The following is a 14641-nucleotide window of genomic DNA, read 5'->3' on the forward strand; positions in this document are numbered from 1 at the left end:
AGTAATTACGTTATGCAACATTTTCAAAACACACTCCACACATTCACGATCAACCACACAATTATGTGCATGTGCCTGTAATTTTGCCTTCTGAACTGTGGTTCTTCATAGGAACCACTGCTCTTGCAGCAATGTTCTTTGCCCACAGCGAAGTGAGAGGAATCTGAGTCATGAGAGGAATCTTGCAGGAGCTGGTCTCTGTGCCCTAGTTTTCACCCAGGATTTCTACAGTCCGTGAGTTTACCAGCTGAAAGACGACAATCCAAAATAAGAAGCCAATTAAGATGAAAGCAGTGGCTGCAGAGTCCTCCAAAACTGTGGCCCCAAACCCTGTGCTTTACTTCATCCAGGACACCTTCCCACTGACAACCTTCCCGTGCGCAGCTGCTGCTGCATCATGACAGCCAATTACTCCTATTCGTCAATGCCAGTGAGAAACCTCTTGTGTTAAACCTTTAAGCCTGACCTTTAAACAGCTATGGTAAGACACACAACTTTGTCAATCAGTGGGAGCTGGATGCCTAAACTGATTAAAGAATTGGAAATCTCTTGGGTTGCTCACAGTGCTGTTAGATCCTCAGATTCATTAGAAATATTACTATGTACCTGCATCCTAGGGATTTTCAGTAAGACGCACAAAATTAGACATATTTAGACATCTCAGTTTTGAAAACAGAACTTAGTTGCTTCTGACCCACACCTCATTCTGCAACCGAACCACAAAACTGTCTGATTTTTCTTTCAAACAATCCAGAAGAATAAGTTGGTAGAATGAGTTCCTCTGGCATCTACCTGGTGTTCCCCACAAGACAAATGCAGATGTTTTTTTAAGAACCTAATTAACAGTAAAACTACCAGGGTTAATTAAACACTAGAGTTACTGGAAAAACCTCTGATGTTAGAGGCACAATTTGCTTATGTACAAGTACATGCACCTGAGCTAGAAAATTAAAATTAATGAAGATGGAGGGTGGGGAACACTAAAGCTGTTGGATACCTTCTAACCTAGGTCACTGCAGGGTCCTGAGCATGCAGGTAGTGGGTATGTCCATGTGCTCCCAGGTGGTTTGGGTAGAGAGCAACCTGTTTCTCCCCTGGGGAATAACAAAGTATGGTGGCATTTTTTGAGATACCACCAGGCATGCCAGCAGAGTAATGCACCTGCAGAAAGGATGGAGCCCTCAGACGTGTTGCAAGCAATGCTGGGTCTGAGGAGTGATTTCCACAAGGATTTGCAGGGGGGATGAAGGAGGAGGGAAGCAGTTGCGGGGCCATGGCTGCGGCATGCACCGCTGGCTCTCCAGGCCAGGTGACGTGGGAGGCCACGCCTGGATGGATGCATGGCTGCAGCTGCATCCAGGACTGCAGCAAGCGCCTCCAATCCAGTGCCTGGAGCTACCACACTGAGAAGGACTTAGCACCTGTGACAGAGCCAGAGTGTTCAAGAACCACTGGATTGTCAAGGCTTTGCCATGTTAAGTGCAAAGCAATCTGAGAGATGAGGCCACAACACAGCCCTAACTGCTTTTAACAGTGTGACAAGCCCACCCCAGGTCCCCAGTAGTGCAAGGCTGGCCCTTGGCTACATACACATACTGCAGCGGTGTTACTGCTACGTCCACATCTTGGCAGGAGTTGCTCCATTGCACAGACACAGACTCACAGGAGCTTCTCATATATCTTTAAAGAGCTGGAGAACAAAACTGAAAGGAAACTATGGATAATAACCAGTGTCATGGTAGGAAAATAAATAACCAAACTGTGTGGAAAAGCAGCCCTGTCAAAGGAATATATATTCTGTTGTCATGTTTGTTTTAAAGCTTTAATAGGTAAAGGTAAACATTGCAACATGTGAGTCCTGCAGGCAGGAGTCCATCTGCATGATGCTCACATAAGAACCTCATGGTTAGGAAACTCCAATCCCAGGGGATGATACATACATTTGTTAATGAGGTCTGCAATGAGGAAGGCAAATATTTCAGATCTTGCCTGGTCTTCCAGCAACATTCAAGACTGAGTTTTGCTGACCAGTGTTGTGTGATGTACATGTGATGTGTACGGGTCACAACAGCTGCACTTCCAGAGACTGCTGTGTGGCATAGCAATTTTGTGAAAATTCATCAAGCAAGTCGGAAGCTATCTCTTCAGAGCACTGAAATGAGGGCGCTGGCAGTACTACTTAGTTGACACATATGGCGCTTTGCTATGATTTCCATTTCAGAGTGTACTATCACTTATTCTCTGTTTTTCTCACAGCTGCTCACTTCCAGTGTTAGCACACCCAGAATAGCCTGCTGGTATATAAATAGGGTTCTCCCTCTGCTGTGCATGGCAGTGCTGCAGACTGTACCATTCCCCATCTAATTTTAAGATAGTGTTAGTGCCATTAATATCATTTTGTGTCTTCCCATACCCATACCCAAAAGCCTGAGACACTGCAGGTTCCTGGGGTTGCTTATTCTAAGGGATAAGACAAATGACAAGCAGTTACATCCCGATCTAATCAGCAGAGAAAGCAACGTCAAGGAAAAAGATCTTACTAACTCCAAGTATCTACCACATGATTCTCATGAGGTTCAGCATGAGCACTCATCAAAGCAGCCCCACCTATAAAGGAGAAATATTAGCTTCAAAGAAACCCCAGGCTTTGGGCAACACGGTTCTCCAAAGTCAAGCATGTGGTACATCACCACCAGAACCTGACTACATGACCATTTGGGGCATTGTCACATTTCCCAGTCAAGAGATGCTCATCTCTGAACCCTCACTGAGTTTCACTCAACTAGTTGCAGCCAGGCCCTGGTGTCCCTAGTTATTTCACTTTTCTGTCCTGTTCTAAAGTGCTGCACAGCCTCATGTGTCATTTAGTCGGGTACCTGACACCTATCTGCTGAGACATTGTGAAGGGCAGCAGTCCCTTCACACCTCGTGCCGACAATAGAGAAATATGACAAGGTGCAGTTATGGTAGCTAAAAGTAACTGTGCCCCAAAACCTTCAGGGGAAAGATAAGGGTAGAAGATAGGATTCGAAAATTTATTTATTATTATTATAATTATTACTACTACTACTATTATTGAACAGATTCTAATAGTAAGCACCTTAAAGAGGTACCAAGAAATACTGAGGCTTCTGCTTTTTTTCTCTAGCTTGATATATAATTTCTGTTTTCAGTATGTCCTTGGAAAAAGTTTGAAAACTGTGTTTTGCTCTTAAAGTGATTTTCCTTTTTCCATTTGGCAGATTCCCTGTTGTGATGAACAAAGATGAAACAAAAAAATGATCAACAAATCAATAGATTATTTTCTCTCTCTGCCCAGACTTATACAACCACTAATATCAGGGCATCTTTGTAATAAAAATATTTTCATTTTCTATTTTTACAGACTATTGTATGCTGGGATCGTGATGTCTGGGTGGCACCCCTAAATGTCACTGTAATAAAAGGCAAATATAAATTAGAGGTGTTTCAGCTGTTTTCCTCAATGTATTTTCAACCAAAATAATAAATGTTCTGTGGTCTGAAACATCCAGTTTTCCAAACAATAAACCTGACTATCAATTTAAAATAGCTACTTGCACTGTCAGCAGAAGTTAAGATTGGATTTTTCAAAAACTAAAACACTCCAAACCAAAACATTTTCTATTTTTACGAATGGTCAAGATTCTAATAACTATACACAATAAATATGCTGTCCAAAAATACTGGGAGAAATGATGGTCATGTTTCCAACCACTTGGTTGAATTAATAATACCACACAAATGCTCCCTCTGTTGGTTGATTTTCAAAACCTATTCCAAATATCACAGTAGCAGGCATTAAGAGAGTATTTTTTTCTTGGGGGGGTGGGGTAGAGGAAAAAACCCAAACCCCTAAAAAACCCAAACTCTATAACCCAAATTGTGGCACATAAGAATAATTTGTTCAAATTATTGCCAATCTGCAAAACAGGATTAATTAACTTTTAACAGCCATTAGACCAAATTATTTTGATCCAGAACTAAATAGTATTCACACATCAGAACTCTTAAAATTTAATTTTGGAAGGTTTGCAGGCTAATTTTTTCTGGACCAGGGAAAGTGCTCTCTTGCAGTGGAAAGAATACTACTGTTACTTTTCACTGGAGTGAAAAGGCACCACTGTGTATCATTAAGAAAACAGTTCTCTATTAGCATTGACAACAATAACACTAAGGAGGAATTTGGGAGTTTTGTTTATGCACATTAAATTTCCAGCAAGTAGTTCTTTAGGAGCAGGAGTGGTTTTGTGCAGCAAGGAGCCTTCCCGAGCCTAACAGTTGCCATCAAGGAAAAAAAAAATTCTGTTTCCATGGAAACATCGGAGGTGGACCAAGCATGGATTAATCAAAATACAATGAAGCCTTTTTGCAAGGTACTAGGAAAAAACCCAGTTTAAAGTGAGCACCGCTGCTCTTTCCTTCCATTCACTCTGGAAAGCATGGGAAATTCTCCCCAAATATCTATGTGACATACAGTTTAATGAGCACAGTAACAAGTTAGGTTTTCTTACATTTATAATTAGTGTGTGGTTGTGAACTAGGAGCCAAAGATATATTAACATGAAAAAAAGAGAGGGAGTGAAATAAATAATTTAAAATTATATTTACATTCCTCTTCTATTTGTTACTGATTTTATTAAGCAGCTGTTTTTGTGTTAAAAAAAAATTAATAGCTCTTTCTGTATTCTTAGTACTGCAGGCTCGATTCTTAGTACTGAAGGCTCCTTTTGGTATTCTAAATACAAGCTATGCATTAGGGATTTGTTGTTGTTGTTGTTACAACTATACATGATATTATACCATTCTCAGCTATGACCAGAGAAGTTTCTGCCACCAGAATTTAGTTGCAAGTTCTGCCATTGCCTAGAGATGAACAAAAGAGACTACATAAAAGCCAGCATCCCTTCACCAATGTTCACAACAAAGAAGAATGACAACACCTCTCCATTTTTATAAGAGCCCTTCCACTGAAGCAGTTCTTTTGTCAGTTCTTTGCGTTAGCAAAATAGACACCTTCTTTTTTACAATGCTGAAGTTAATTTCTAATTATTCTATTATCAAAAGATATTCAAAAGTGCTCTGAAGATATGAGCAGCACACAATAATTACAATAGAAATGAACAAATGTCAAATGACTGTAAACCCTCCATTTGTACACAACACCGTGATACTAATGCCAGAGACACAAAATGCACTTCCACTTCTAACCCTACCTTGGAGTGAGGCTCTGCTCTGAAAAATTGCCAGCAATAGCATTGGCAGGGTTCCACTTTTGTGTTTTTCAAAGGTTTGGTAACAAATATGCTCACAGATTTTGCTCCTTTTTATTTTATTATTTTCCAGCAGGGATCTGAGAACCAAGCTGGGTTTTCCATCTCCAACATCACCATTAGTAACAAAGGCTTTGTCAGCCAAATTATGATTACAATGATCTGTGTGTAATCTCTTTGTTATTAAAAGATTTTTTCAGATATTACTCGGTGAAGAAGTCCCCTATTGGCAAGTGACATACGTGGATACCTTGGTGCATGAGCAGGATGAGTGCTACAGGCTCCTACAGGTTTAAATGAAGTAGAAAGCAACAAATGCTTAATTTCTGTCATTCAGGCAGGCAGATATGACTCTGAACACACAACAGCTTGGGTTGTGCAACCACACACTGCAGCAGCACATCCTAAGAAATAGATTACAGTCAGCCAGTTATTACTTGTATTTTGAGAATTGTTAATGTGTTAGATATAGCCTGGGCAGATAAGCCGAGCTAGTTGCTTTCAGGGCGGTTCAGGGGCATGCACAGCCCACTATGCATGCAGCAGTGATGTACAGAAGGCACATGGGGCACCACAGGGGACCAAGAGCAGAAGGAGCTGCCCAACATAAGTTCAGGTGAGTCTTTGCAAGGGCACAGGCATGCTGAGTGGCGCAGATGTCCACACCAAGGTGCCAGCCACGGGAGCTAGGGACATATGGAAACACAGCTTCCACTCCAGTGAAAACATGGCCATGTGTCTTGGGCACAGGGAGGAATTAACTGTTCAGGGATCACAGGAGAGGCCGTCGCACCCCCATTGCTGGAGGCTGCCCTCCTAGCCCAGTTGCCACACCAGACTGGAGGGGCAGGAGCACCCCTGTTGCAGCAGGGCCAGCACAGCTGGCTGGAGAAGCGGTCACGCCAGGTGGCAAGCACAAACCGCATGGCTGAGCAGCCCGGGCTCCACATGGGTCTGCATGTGCTGAGTGACACCGGGGCTGGGAAGCACAAGGAGGGGTTTGGGGATGGCAGGTGGAAGCAGATTTAGGAGGTTTCCCTGTGTCCCCCTTAGGCACTGCCTCCAAGAGCTTGCAGACCCTTGCTAGCTCTTTCTGCCCACTCCATGCCACGTGCCTACCCCAGCCCACCACCCTCACAGGCTGCTGCCTCTCCCGCCAGCCCTGGCCCACACTGAGCCTTTGGGGCTACGGTGGAGGGGCTGAGCCTGGGGTGTCCCACAGGGAAGAGGAGAGGTGGCCCTGGGGACCACCCCGAGGAGCCTGGCAGATGGCTCTGCTGTCCCTGCAGGGCTGGGTGTCCGATGGCCAGCTCCAACTGTCTCAGCTCACCTGAAGTGAGTGGTCTCCTGCCCCCCAGCAGCCTGTGAAGAGGAGGAAAGGTTTTACACATTATTTCTTTGGCTTATATCTGAACCCAATCAAGACCAATTTCTTTCCCCCAATATATTCTTTAAGATGGCAGAATCACTGAGAAGGTGCACACAGGTGCTTGCCCACCAGTTCAGCTGCTGCAGGCTGCAGTGTGCCCCTCACACCGCATCAGCCTGGGCCAGAGCTGGCGAGAGCTGGGCAAAGCTGCGGCATTAGGCCCGGTGCACCGGCACATCCCGGCCCACCGCACTGGCATTCCCTGGCACACCGCACCGGCATTCCCTGGCACACCGCACCGGCAAATCCCAGCCCACTGCCTCTCACCGGGAAGTACCGGCTGGCCCTGGTGGAAGTACCCCTCAGAACAGACATCTCCCTGCCACCCAGCGCCTTTCGCTGGGAAATTAAATGAAAAGGGGCGAAAGAAGCATCTTTCTCCTTGCTACCCATGGCGTTACCCCACAGGCTGATAGATGACGACATATATATACACATATAATTTTAATTTTTTTATTATTATTATTTTTTTAAGGCAGACACCACCTCCCCCCACACGTAACACTGTAGGCCCCGGCCCGCGGGCAGTGCGGTGGTGGTGGGGCAAGCTGCCACCTCTGGCTGCCCAGGGCCACCTAGTAGCTCCCGCAGCCCCAGCCGGTCCCACCACCCACCCTGTCCCACAGCATTCCCAGCGCTGGGAAGGCTGGCATAGGGGGGACACCCCGCTGCCTGCCCCGCCTCACCACCCTTCGCCTCCTCCTTGCTCACTCAGGTCTGCTCAGCTTTTTCAGCCCTGCCCCGCCCTTATGTTTTCTTAATAATATATTATATACGTAATAATATATTCACACTAAGAGGCTGGTTATCTCAGTGGGAAAGGCCTGCAATCGATAAGGAAGGGTGTAGCCTGCTCCCTTTACTCAGAGAGACATATGGCTTAGGGGGGACGCATGTCTGCGTGAAAGTGAAATAAATCAGACCATCGTTAGAACAGGACTCGCAAATTGCAACCACATGTCCTGGAAAGATTTTCATTTTGTTTAATTAAAGAAAATAATAAATAATGGCATGGCATCCAGCTCAATTATTTACGCCAGTAATAAAGAGTCAAGACACTGTCATGAGAAACAGACCAGTGCCTACTACAGAGATCAGTTTCACAGAATTTCTGTTTCCTGCACCAGCAACGCCTTGTTGAGCGGCTTTTCCCACATCAGTGTGTGCTCCTGGTGAGGGACTTGGGTCCAGGCTCCTGGCAGGGAGGGAATGAGCCCTGGAGACTTGGGGGAGCAAGGAAAGGCAGCGAGGGGCAAGGAGGGGAGGTGCAAGGGCATCAGAGTCCAAATCAGACCTGTTAGGTAGTTGTTTCATTGGGAAGGAAAATGCTACAGGTGTAAAACACAAAGCCCAGGAAGTGGTCTTTTTACTCACTCATCAGAGAGGAGCTTTATAGGATTTCTGCAAGTCTCCAGCTGGAAGGTGAGCAGCGGTGCCAAGTCCTGCTGGCAAGCTAGTAGGAAAGAGTAAGTCCTCACCTTTTTTTCCTTCAGAACCTGCCCATTATTTTCTTTTCGATAACCTTTTATTTTGTCGCAGGGGTTCTTCAAGTGGAGCAGCTCCCCCAAAAGGGACGTCCCATTCTTGTACATCTCCCATCATTTCTGTGCTTTGATGTCTCTCCAGCCACTTCTGGCTTCCCACCCTCAAGCTTCCAGACATGTCTATAATGACTCAAATAAGTTCCTGCTGTTGTCCAAATCTGTGATTTTCTCTTTGGTTTTAATGAACCGATTTTAACTGTTATTTTATAGGTTCAGCCATAATTGGTACGAATAAAATGTTAAAATGGCAGACCCTGAAAGAATCATAACAAGCAACCTAAATGACAAAACTCTTATAAAAAAACCAAACTCTTTGTGAAATGCGGTTATAACACTAAATAAAAACTTCTCTGTACTCAGAAATTTAAACTAGAACATGGCAATTGGGTGACTGAAGCAATGAACATGCAAAGAAGGAATCCAGTGAATGCCATGTAATATCCAAACTGTAAATAGAAGTACTCCAATAACATTTCTTATTATAGAACTTTATTCTTGGTACATTTATAATATCATTAGATTAAATCTATCTTCATATACAAATGTGCTCTTATTGTCAGCAAGTGGAAAATCAGAATGGATCCTGTGTGGGAGGAAATGGGGGAGGAAGGTTCGGAGGGTCAGCTGGGGTTTGGAAGGCTAGATTATCTATCTCCCGAACACGGAGGTGATGTTACGTGTTGTGGCTTAGGTCAACCCAACAGCTTGCTGTCACGGAAAGGGGACGGTTATACTTCACTCTCCCCTGCATGCTTCATGGTATCAGGTCTGGCACTCACTTCTCTTGACAGAAAACCAACTTAACCAGAAAAACTAATGTCCCCATTCTCCCACTCCCAGAAAGCTACTTAAATATGGCTTGTGAGAGAAGTCGACTGAGTGGCACTTGCAGCTGGTTGCAGCACACATCTGTTATAACATAGTTATGATCTGCTTTTAGTGCTTTTTTCTCTGCCTACAGCTATTAATTACAATAATTTTCTGGAATATTCAAAAGCATTTGTTAAGAAACAGGAATTCCAAGCTCCTTAAACTTCTTGAGCTAAGGGCAGTAGCAGTTTTGTGCTTGGTTAGTGAGGTCTGGGGCCACACATTGCTCATTTCTGTTTATTTGCACTCTGCTTTCTCAGATGCTAGGCAATACCTGAATTTCACTTTCAAACTGTTCCCAGCACCCACATGAATCAGGATATCACAGATTTGAAAAACTGACTGAGATTGTCCTCCAATCACTTCAGTTTCCCCCTCCCAACATTTAGCAAAGCACTTGACTGCTGCAGGACCCATGGCATAAGCAGCACTGCACTTGCACACCATTTCTCCTCCACTGAGCAGAGTGTGGTGGCCTTCCCACCCCTAATGGTGCCCAGGGCCACCTTAGGGTTCCCAGATGGGGCTGAAGTAACATGCTGCCTAGGAAATATTTTGCCATAGGGTTTTTAAGCTTCACCTAAAAAAAACCATCCCAAAAACCTCAGGTTTTAGTTTCATAGGAGGAGTTCTGATGTTCCTATCTTTCAAAGTAGCATCAAAATGCCTCCCCTGCCTGCCCCCGTCTAGTTTAGATTTTCCTATGAAGGCACTGGGGAAGACAACCCCAACATATGACTGAAAGAGCAACAGAGAGCTAGAAGCGGTGATAAACCTGCTGGGTGGCCACAGTTCTCCAACCTCAACTTAGAGGCCGTGCATGGCTGCAGTCCACCTGTGCCTCAGCCTGGGCTTGCCATGTATGGTTAAGAATAGCTGATTTATTTGTTTTCCTCCCGTGTTCTATTCCAAAAAAAAATTACGAAGAACATTTGTGGCTGGGAGGAAGCAGAAAATGACCCTTTGGGAGGTGCAAGAAACCCACAGAAACCCTGACTCATCAGACTCACTTTCAGTTTGTTTGGCTGCCTGTATCCTCCTGTCCCTCCTTTTCCACCCCCCCCTCCTTTGCAAACTTCACCTGATCATCTCTCCCAGGTTTCTTGCTCTACCTATTCACTTTCTTTCCTTTTTCTCTCTGCAAGGCTCTCTTAATCTTTCTTTTGTTTTATTTTACGTTGGTTTTTTTTTTTTCCTTTCCCAGTTTCATATTCCCTATCCATGTCCCTCTTCTGTCGCTTCCTGTAAATGTTGTAACCCACTAGAAAAAGATCACAGGCCAAAAAAGAAAGGAGACAGGGCAAAGACAAAGTCTTATGGAGCCTTATAGAACAAAACCATTCTCACAGAAAATTTTTAAAGAAACAGACCTGTCTTCCATTTGATATTTCTCTTGGGGTGGGGAATAATCTTTTTTTTCCATTAAAGCATCTTGCTGAAATGCTAATAAAATGGAGTCTACATGTACACCTGTACATTCTTTTCTTTTTCTTACCTTCTCTATTTTTTTTCCCTTTTTCCTGACCAAAACCACTGTGTGGTACCCTGTGCAGAAATACATAAACTACCGTGTAATTTTATTCAGAGCTCATTGTGGCTGTAACACATACGAGCATCTCAAATCTGTAGTTGGCAAATTGCTGGCACAACCGGGTCACTAAAAAAATCTCAGGGAGTGCACGACACCTTTCATGGCCGTTCCACTGCTCAGAGCAGACACCTTCTCCTCCCTCTGAGCAGCCAGCTCTGGAAGATCAGGAGGGACAGAGAGCTTTAAAACAACATTAACATTTAGTTTTTAAATGAACGTGAGAAACATCGCAAAGAAAGGTAACCAGCAAGGGCTTACCCGCACACAACGGAATATCATTTTGGTATGGAAACAAGGACTATCAAACTGAGATTCTACTGCCGAGTACCCAAGCCATCAGCAACGGGATGCTGTGTTTTGGGTACCGGTGCCCTCCGAAGGCGGTGCGGAGGAGCAAGCCCCGCAGGCCGCGCGCAGCAGCCAGCAGTTGGCACTGTTGCTCCACCGGAGAAGCGGCAGCAGCGCCAGCCAGGGGCGCCGCGGCAGCCAGCCCGCAGCCAGCCCGCAGCCAGCCCGCAGCCAGCCCGCAGCCAGCCGCACCTTCCGAGCATCCCTCGCAAACACGGTCACGTTACACTCTGCCTGCACGTGAGCACAGCCCCGCTACATACACACACTCCGCGCAGACGTGTCACGAGAAAGGAGAAAAGATTTCCATCCTCACTTAGACCCTACAAGTGCAAATCTAACCTGTCCAGTGAGACAGGTGGAAAATAGGATGACGTGCTGCAAAAAGACTTGGGAAATTCAAATTAATTTGCAATGTGTGGCAAAGTAGCACATGACAAAATCCTTCACAAAGGCAATAAGGTACTTCAGAACTCACTCCAAGAGTATCTAGAAAATGGAAGTTTTCTTCTAAATGAGAGGGACCCTTCTCTCTTTCGGGGGTTTGCTTTTTGCTGTGCAGCCCAAAGTAGCAATAGTTGGTGTAGGTAAGTGAGCGAAGGCCAGAGCAGGGGCTGTTACAAGAGAAAGACAGCCCTGCAGAACTTGCTGATACGAATAAAAAGGTATGTGACAACTTTTCCTGTCACAGAGCCCTTCAGTACCTCATAAACCTTGGGAAAGTCACAGCACAGCAAAAGGTAAAGTGAAATCCTGTTACTTTACAACTACTTCCCCAACACCACCACCCTGAAATTAAGGAGGTTAAACCAACTTACACTTGTGCAGCAGGGGCAGGGAAGGGGGAGTCTAACTGGGGAAAAAATACTACCCCCACCCACAGACCTGCTTTTCATGGGTTTTAGTACATGCCTTGGCAAAAATGTTAAGTAAGGAAGAATGCATAAGAATGAAGTAAGAACAAGTTACATTTTCAAGAATCAAAATATAATCAACTGGAAACATCTTGGAGGCAAGAAGGAAGAAATTTAAATGAAACACAATACCAACACCAAACCCCCTATATTTCATTGTGAATCCACAGAAAAGGAAACCACTTCAGTACATCACATGGGGAACTTTACCCAGCTCCACGCACAGAAACATGAAAGCTTGTCTGAAGGAAGGGTACATGTCTGAGCTCTGCCTGTGCTCCCTGCTCAGCACCAGAGCTATTTCATCAAACAAGGGGTATTCTGTGATCAAGGTAATGACTGGCCTTGCACACACACAAGCCAGAAAGGCAGAGAAAAGCCTGGGCTAAATAAATTAGATGGTTAAGGGCGAGAGATTCTTACTCAAGGTCTGTCTGCTGGTCACTGGTTTGAGAACAGAAAAAAAGACCCCATGCTAAGAGAAAGAAAAAATAAAAAGCAGAAAGAATTGTTGAGAAATAGCAGAAAGACATCCAAAGAAATGAATTCTGGGGTTCAGAAAAGAAAACTAGCCAATAAGCTAGAGCAGAAGTTTCACTGTGCATTAAAAACACCCCAAGAACAAGAGACAGCTTTGTCTAATAATGTGCCACAAGAAAAACATGGCAGCAGCAGCAGTGAAATCCTTCCCTGCTGTGACTGCAGCAGCAGCAATTCCAGAACACATCGGGGGGGCATGTATATATTGCATTTGGTTTAATAGCCTGAAAAATAAGTAATTAGTTCCTTTACATTGAGGAAATGATACATTTCTTGGACTAGAGAGAAAGAGGAGGCTGTTTAGCAATACATTACCATGTCTGCCTGTTGCAATGAGCCTCCTCAGGGCAGACCATCCCTTGGGGAGCTGCACCTGAGTTTCTCTACCTGTTATTGGCACAGCCTCCAAGATCATCTTGCCAATGAGTTGTCTTTCTGAGAGCACATTCCCTCAAAGCAAACCTACCACCAACTGCATAATATTTACCAAGGAAAACCTTTGTAAATCCTAAAAGAAAATAGAACGATATTAGCAAACCTCATTTATAATAAATAAAATGAATATTTATTCACTATGTTGTCTTACATTGCTACCTGTAGTGACATACATTCACTTTAGTTACAGCAGTATATAAGCATGTGGACAAGGGGGATGCAGTGTTGTCTTTTTTAGGTTTACCCTGTGCTAAGGCCCCAGCTATTGCCCAATGTGAAGTGATATATGAGTGAGAAACATCAATGCACAGTACTGAGAAATCAGCAACCAATTTCTGCATGTCTGTGACATACAGCAGGGTCTCACTGCACGGCCTAAGTCATGAATATCTTACATATTCTGTGTATTCACATACAAAATTCAAATTACAAAGTTTAAACTACTTCTGATTATGGTCTGGGGTCTCCATGTGCAGAGACCGGGACCATATAAAACCCATCAGGCCAAGTCAAGAAGCATCAATCTTACACCAGTTATGACCATTTTGTATTTGGAAGCCCCACTACCATCAGAGAGATTGCCATATGGAAACTGAGTTGAACTTTGCCTGTATGTAGTAATCAAAGTTGGGAGCTGCTTTCACAAGGGAAACTTGACAGAAGAGCACCTTTAATCTCACAGCTGTTTCTGCCCATCGCTTCCAAGGAAGCTGCAGTAACAGTAGGAAAACTAGATGCCTCTAGTTACTTGGAGATCTGGATCTTAAAATACCACCACTAGACGTCCCCTTAGTTCCAGCCAACCAAGCAAAGGTGCTTCTGCAGCCCTGACAGCTTCTTCCAGCCACCCTCTGCAACACCAGAGGCCAGAGCAGAGCAGCACAGGCATATGAGTGCAAGCAGCAGGAACAAGGACTTTCCAAGGACTCTACCTACAGCCTCACCGTTTCTAGACCATGTCAGCTGCACGCATGATTTAAGTGCTACAAGTCACACTCCATGTTTGCCAAGCAGAGACATACCTTAAGTATTAACAGTTGGCTGAGAAGAATGGGTCCATTCAGGCCTGGCTGCAGCCTGCCTTTGCCTTCTCAACTGCCCGGGGAAAACCACCGAGGTGGATCTGCACCAATCCTGATCCTAGCACGTCTGGAAATTTCCTCTGGTACCTTAATTAAGAAGCCAAGGTTCAGCTGGTGTAAGGCAAAGCAGCTGTCTTTGACTGTGATGGAGTCACAAGAGTGATGCCAGTCTGTGCTCTTTGAATGGCCCTTACCTTTCAGAAGAGAAGATCTGACATTCCCCACATCCTGCCTGTGACATGAGGTTAGATAAAATATGTTTAGGAGGCGTGACCTGGCCTGTGGCCCGGCTGTCTGACCACAGTAACCGCGCTCTTTCCTTATAAACAGGACACTGTTCCTTCTGGGTATCTGTGATTTGCCAATTCAGCTCTATTCAGCAATGGCTGTGGAACACTGTTTGAAAACACTGCTGTTCCTGCAGCTTTGACGAAATTCAGAAAAATCGGCTGTTGCGTAGCCACTTGAAGTGGGTTGTTTAGGTACTTGAAAAGGTTTTGACCTGGTTCTTAAGGAGACTTGCCTGTTTGACAGCTGTGTTCATCTTCTGAGACTGACACCCACTTGCACCTTATGTCATAGCTCACAAGAATGACA

General features: G+C 44.6%; 1 long non-coding RNA gene across 1 annotated transcript in view; it reads right to left on the reverse strand.

Moving 5' to 3' along the window:
- LOC119149005 overlaps positions 1 to 14359 on the reverse strand; it is a 113028-nt gene extending 98669 nt beyond the window's left edge. The window contains exons 1-2 of the long non-coding RNA XR_005104552.1: positions 14239 to 14359; positions 13985 to 14131 (exon numbers count right to left, since the gene is read on the reverse strand). This is a non-coding gene — a long non-coding RNA (uncharacterized LOC119149005). The remainder of the gene's footprint in view (positions 1 to 13984; positions 14132 to 14238) is intronic.
- Between the last annotated feature and the right edge of the window lie 282 nt (positions 14360 to 14641).

This window comes from Falco rusticolus, chromosome 5 (genome assembly GCF_015220075.1).
Source record: "Falco rusticolus isolate bFalRus1 chromosome 5, bFalRus1.pri, whole genome shotgun sequence".
Lineage (NCBI taxonomy): Eukaryota > Metazoa > Chordata > Aves > Falconiformes > Falconidae > Falco > Falco rusticolus.